Source organism: Diadema antillarum, unplaced genomic scaffold (genome assembly GCF_040938485.1).
Source record: "Diadema antillarum isolate AM-2024a unplaced genomic scaffold, OU_Dant_1.0 scf00000110, whole genome shotgun sequence".
NCBI lineage: Eukaryota > Metazoa > Echinodermata > Echinoidea > Diadematoida > Diadematidae > Diadema > Diadema antillarum.
In genome coordinates, this window is record NW_027270999.1 from 449,016 (window position 1) to 456,457 (window position 7,442).

Consider the following 7,442-nt stretch of genomic DNA (forward strand, 5'->3'; position numbering starts at 1 on the left):
TCTGTTATTTGGGGTATTGTTTCTTGGCTGACTTCATTTGGAATGGCCATATGTTGCCTATTTTGCAAGATGTGCTCTTTAGGGGAAGAAGTTATGTTTTGTTCAGGCTTTTTTGTTGAAGAGAGAAATCATAGAGTGACCATTCTTCTCAATGATGAGTGCATATTGCATGCAATTATTCATATGTCTAAGCATGGTGAGAGACTTAGTGTAGGCATTAGAGAGCAATAGTCGCATTCAGGAAGAATCAGACGAAATGCCACTTACTTCAGGACCAGCTTTATGTCTTCATGTCATTCATTTGCATTATTTGGAAAGATGGGTACATGATAAGCATCTTAACTTGTGTTGGAAGACTTCCTTTGTGATCTCCTGCAGACTCTTTTGATTTGCAACACATTTTAAAGATGTCTTATCTCAAATATATTCAGGTAATTAACTTCTGCCATGTAGGTGTATACTGCCTTTGATTTGTTTGTTATTATCGTTTTGTCTCAGCCTGCCTTAACCCATTGAGGACAGGTCGATTTTGCTACAACGCGCATTTCCCATAGACACTTGCCCGAGTATACTCGGGACTAGTCTTCAACGGGTTAATGAATCATTTCTTTGTTTAAGTTCCTCTATGCTGTTTACCCGTCAGAGTGTAGAGAAGGTGCAAGAAACACTCTTCACCCCCTGTGTGCTTGGATAACTCCATTAAGAGACCTCCAAAGGATTCAGTCAGGTTGTGTCTGTGAATTTAGACCATCACCTTTGTCCTACCACAAAGCCAACAATTAATAACAAGTTTCAAGTATGGCAATTAGTGAACACTGCCCTCTGTTGGTTGATGAAGTATAGCTGCCAACATAATTCTGCATGAGTGAGATGCATCTATGATTCACACATAGGCGACGCATTGCAATACAAGCTTACCCCTGTCTTGCCTCCGTACTGCCCCTTTCTACCCTCTAGTTTTTGTATGGTAGCCATGACTACTGTGATAAATCCTCCTCTCGTAGTGACTCATGTAACACAGAAGTCTGGAGGTATGTTTCCTATACCATTTGCTTTCCTGTAGTTTATGTATGCTTCAACATTTCTGTGATTCACGTACCACTTAACTTACTACAAAAAAAAGAAACCACAACTAAGGAAGAGGTGATAATCAGAGCAAGCTATATGACCAGAGGTAGAAATCATTATTTCAACTCTGCCCACCCCCGCATGTGATTACCTTCAAAAATGTATGTAAAGAGAAACTATTTAAAGTTTGGCATTAAAAACATTAGATGCAATAAGTGCAGTTCCTTATGAAGAGGAGTAACTTTGATTTTATAGAACTACAATAACACAAAAAGCTCATGATAAACTTGTTTATTATATAGCTACATTCAGGCTAGCTCTGGGCATGTTAAACAGCATGTCATGATTGGTTTTTAAAAGGAATAAGGTTATTTTCTCCTTGTTATTAACAAGGTTTTAAGATCAAAGTAACTCTTTCTGAACCTTATTGTTCTACTCTATTTTAACCCCCAAACTGCGTGATGTTTTTGTGATGGTTGTTTCTTGAAGCACAAGTATCAGAAAATACTTTCATGCAAGCATAATGAATGTTTATGGTATGTCCTCTTATGTGTGAATTAAGGTTTGTATATCTTTGAAGCATTTTTTTTTTTCATCAGAGGACAGTGAAAGTAATAGGTGCTTTTATTGAAAAGGGTGAATTGTGAGTTGACGTTTCAACTCAATCCATGCTATTAAAGTGGAGAGACCATTCTGGGTTGAACAATGACCAGAAGAGCTGTCATGGCTTTGCATGGCTTCTTTTTCATTAGGCTGAAATTGTGACATGAAACTGTTCCATGAAAACTGAAATCCAGCTGAAATCCCAACCAGCATGTTAATAGCAGGACTGGGCAGTCTGTTGTCTTTTTCCCATGAATAAAGTCTGTGAGTTTCTTAAAAGAATGAAGGATTTCTAAGATGTGCTCACATTACATAGATAACCAGGGAGATGTGAAATAGATAAAGTGTACTCTAAAATTGGCAAAATGACTATAGTTAATCCCATCTAAGTATTGTATTCAACTAGACTTTTCCGTAGTTATACTACCTGTGTGATATTCACATAATTACGTTTATTCCGAATCTTAGCCAGTATAATTCTGGTCACCATAATAAAAAAAAAGAAAGTCAGAAGATATACACTAACAAAAAGAAACAAAAATAGAAAAAAATTATAGAAATGAGCCATTTTAGCACAGTACAGTATATGAACTATAGTGTGATGCTTCACTTTTTAGTACTAGTATTCATATTCTTTTTATTCAATGCAGTAATTTCTGTAGTTGTATATACTCATGATATAAGTTATATTCAGGAATATTATTCAATGCTTTCACTATTTATCATTGTAATAAACAGAAAAACACAAAAACAAACATTATATATAGACTGCTGTAGGATATATAATATATATAAATATATATATATGACTGATTGATATGTAGATTTTCTCTTTAGTCTTTCTGTAAGCAAAAGAATATACATTATCTAGCAATCTTATTTATTTAGCAAGTTTGACATATTTTATACTTGGTAAACATATTTTATATATGTACATATGTTTGTGCAACTTGAATAATCATTACTTTTAACTATGCCAATTTGAAAGCTTGATATTCAGTTTGAAGAGTGGGGTCGGATGCTTGCATGTGACTTGCACCAATTTTATCATGGTTTGTGGAGAAACACCAGCCAGTGTTCTATGTAATGCTTGTGTGCTTCATAGTTGTTGTTTTTTTTTATTTCACATTTTTGACTGTAATGATGACAATGTTTGCTGAAAACTCCATAGATGTATGCTATCTACGGACTGGTCGTGCAATGACTCCATGTTCCAAGGGTTGAGTTCACATTGCATTCATAGTTTAGCTCATTAATCAGTACAGCTACTGTGTGCATCAATGGCTGTTGTCCTTTTTGACAGTAGACTCTCCACTTCTTCCACCATGGCAACATATGCTGACACTCTTGGTAGAGGCACACGTGGAGGTTTGTTGTTGAATCTGGCATCCAATATACATACAATCAATTCTCGCTAATTCTAAAGCAGGAGAAGAAACCATGACTATTCATGGAGTTGGGGAACCATTTGCCCCCCTCCCTTCCAGTTTAATATTTCTTGTATGACTTCCCTGACAGCTATTTGTCAAAGAACAGCAGGTAGTCCAACTTAATTCAATATCTGCATTGTGCCATACTAGCCACCATCAGTTTGAATACAGTTTTACTCACGCAGAGATGATGTCATGGATGTGATTTTTGTCACATGGTTGATATCTTGTATATCAGTCAGAGAGTAAAAGTGGTGTAAAAGGAGTCTTTTGGTTGGATTCTGTGAGACAGTCACTTTTAGTTTATCTTGGTTGCTTCTTTCAGCCATGTTTGTTTGTTTGTTTGTGGACATTGCCAAAAGCATGCACACAGTTGCGGAGGTAATTTCACTCGCTCTGAAATCATGCACTTTATTCAAGGGTGAACTTTTCCCCTCTTTACCATGTGGGTGTGTGTGTGAAAGGAATCACCTCCGTTTTGAAGTAGTAGTGAAACTGAAGATGGCTGTGACGATTTCTGCTTCTCCTTTTCATTTTCTTTTTGAATCAAAAGAGTAATTCAGTATTAACGTGTGTGGACAATACAGAGTATGTTAATGGTTAGTAGCCAAGCAGCAAGTGAGATCTCAATAAGAGCAAGCTTTCACATTTGTCTTTGTGTGTGTGTATTGAAGGCACTCATAAGAAAGACGTGTTACTCCTCTCCGTATTCTCTTTCAAGATAAAGACAAGGATCCAATACTTCTGAACTTTCAAATGCTTTCTGCATGAAGTTTGCCTCTTGTTTTGCTCGTGTGTCTTTCTCATCAGAATGTTTTGCTTTGTAGTTGTTTTTTGTTTGTTTTTGAATGATGAAATGGATAATTATGATACACAGCACATCATTTCTTCAGACAAAGTCACTTTCCAACACTAGCTGATGTCAAGTGTGGATTTGATATTACATGTATCTCATCCTTGACTTGCAAATATAGTCAGTGATTGAGCTTTGGCTTCACAGCTCACTGTCATAAAATACTTCCAAAGTGTTGCATCAACCATTGTGTGGAAGGATGCAGCTCGAAACGAGTTTCATTTAGGACTGGTGCTTGACCTGGCTTCTACAAGGACTTCACCTTCTGGTTTTTGGATTCAAATGTTCATTTTGTTGTGCTCAAATCTTACTGAGCACTCAGTCATTTGTGAAGACCTTCTTTGTAGGATTTTTGGTTGGGCCATGTTGATGTGTTTTAAACTCTTGTTTGGAAAATGAAGAACTGAAGCTTGCTCCGGATTTGTTTGTTTGTTTGTTTGTTTGTTTGTTTGATTTGTTTCTTTTAATACCCCAGTTGCAAAGATGTGTGCTATGGGGGGTTTGATGTGTGAGAACTTGCTAGTTCTGTGTCATGTTACAGCAGTGTCTAGAGAAAGTGTGATGTGAGGTAAAAAAGATGTAGCTTGTGTAAAAAGAAAAAAAGCACATAAAGGTGTATTCAAGCAGGGTTTAAGTATTTGCATCACAAAGTTTTGATATCTCATGATCATCAGTGCATTTCCTGGTGGTCATTGATTTCATTTTGTGTTGTTAAAAAAAATGAATCAATATCAAGATGTTGACATGTAGATGTGTAGGTTTGTCATTTCTTTTTTTTATCTTCAGTTTTCTCAGCCTTTTTATTTCCTGTATTTTTGTATTCACTTTTGTGTGCTGGCCACACTGTTATGCAGACTTGTTACTCTCTGAAATGGGGTTCTTTCAGTGAGACTAATAGCTGCAATGTTGTTTTATTTGTCAGTGAACAAGTAACAGAGAGAGGGGTCTTTTTTGTTGTTGTTTTTTTTTTGCTCTAAATGAATCCTGTAGTGAGTAAGTGCAACAAGGACTTCTGTTAGTGTTCATGAATATCAAATTGCAGTCACTGCAAAAATGTATGAGCTTTGTGTCACTTTTGTGTGTTTGTCTTTTGTTCCCTCTTTTTCAGGTGGGTTTGTGAAAGTTGTGTCCTTTGTAACTTACTACCATCAAAAAAGCAATAAGTAAATTTTTGAAGAAAATTATTCAAGAGAAACTATGCATCATATGGCATAGATGATATCATGTGATTGTTCACGAATCATGATTATGATTAGGTTTCCTGTTTATTTGTGAGCCATGTTTACATATTTTGATGTGTAGATATGTCATCCATTCTTGTGTGTCCTCGTAACGTGGATCTCTTCGTCAGCTGTCGAAGATTGACTATCAACGCAATGCAGACATGCTGGACATGGTACACAGTGGGCTATGTTACAGAGACTAGGACTCACAAATGACAACCTGACAATTGTGTAAGACAACAGGAATATGTGCAAAATACAATATCAAAGAATAAAATGTATAAAGTCTGTGGCGTATGTGCGACCTTCTACCATGATTGCTTGACTTGTGAATTGAGATGAATAGCTGAGAGTATTACTTTTTGAAGTCAGCATTTGTCAATTGGCATGGTTGGCAAAGCTTGACTGTTCAACAATGTCTCTTACAGAGAAAATTCAGTGCAAAGTCTAAAAGTGCATAGAAATACCGGAGAGGTCCAGTGTGCCGAAATAGACTACACTTAGGCCTATCAGAAAAAAACAAAAAACAAAAGTCAGGGTCACTTTTACCTCAGGGTATTAACATCTGTGTCTAAACCCAGTATTCACTGCCCTTGTGAAAATGATGATTTTATCAAAGTTTTGCAGATCAGTTGTGCATGATGTTGACTATGTTTCATATCTGTCTGACATTTGTATCACTGAAATGTCTCTGAGATAAACGTAGCAACCTTCCCTCATGATTTCTGTGAAGTTTACATCCCAAATTGGTAATTTCAGGTGGCTCCAGAGTAGTGTGCATCAGATTTAAGGGCAACCTGCCCCCTGGATTAGCAACTACCTATGGAAACATTCCTAAAACTTGGCCATTTTCTCTGTGAATGTGTGAAGCATTGTACAATTCCACAGAGATATTAAGTCTTATTTCATGTGTAACCGAACGCGAGGAATTTAGTGATTTATTGCCTAGCCAGAGAGTCATGATATATGTGACCCTGCACCTCAAAACAAACAAAAAGTCGCCAGACATGAAATTTTAGCTACGATCTTATTCTGAAAGAGCAGACTTTAAGCTTTAAAATGATGTATAACTCAAATCAAATGGACTCTCCTAACCTATCTAGATTTTGGAAAGAAAGCACAAACTCAGGAAAAGTGTGAACTGAGAGAAGAGGCTCTGAAGTACAGTGTCTATTCAAGCGCTTAATCTTTACCAAACCGTGATGGCTGTGCGATGAATGGGACAAAAAACAGGAAGTAAACCACCAGAGTAACAACAATGAAGGGATTATCAGGTTAAACTGAAATTAAGCATGCCTCATTAACACATTCTGTCCATAATTAATGTGAACTTTCAGAGCAGTAGCCTTATTCTTTCAAAAGTTATTAGAGTTGAAAGTGAAGAGTGTGGACAAGGTTTTACAGAAATGAAAAAGGGATTCTAAAGACACACATAATCACACTATTCTACCAAAAAAGTTCGAGATAAACTGCTAAAAAACACACTTTCCTGCCCGTTTTATGATACCAAATTTTGGCATAACGTAAAAAAAGACCCGCTCTTTCAGAAAATATGAAAAAGTCAGGTTCAGCTAGGTTGACCCATTTCACTATTTTCAGTCCTAACGCAAAATCAGTGTGTGCGACTTTATGTTCGTTTTGAGGTGCACGGTCACATATCATCTTATTTACAGATAATCGCACTTTGCAGAAAGGTTGCCAAGACCATTTGCTCTGGGTCAGAGAGTGCTGTTGGACAACACGAAAACGTGTGAACTTGAAAGAGAGATCCAAACTACTCTCATTGTGTTTGCACACAGTAGAATGTAAACCACTGGCCTTTCACAATGGTGTTTAAACACATGCACAGGCACTTTAAGAAATTAAATGACACTGATTTTGTAACTGTGCTCAGTGGTTGAAATGACACATGACACGGGGGGGGGGGGGGGGGGGGGGAAGCAAAACAACAGTTATTTTGGACAGACCTTGAGCTAGTAATGATGATAACTAATTTCTAGTATTTTTCCAGTATCCACCTATAGGACACACTTGGGTCATATGACTTGAATGACTACTGATAGACTGTGTAAGGTCGACCAATCCTGGGCTGACTAGGCTTCACTGGATGCTAACACAGAGGGCGCTATATGCCTTGTATTCATCTGAAGCTGGTCTTATTGTTGAACTTCAAATTCATCTTGTATTTTACACAGATTGTGTATTTGGGTACCTGTGTGTGTTTGTACATATTCATTAGTTTTGTTTCTGTCTCTCTGTATGTAA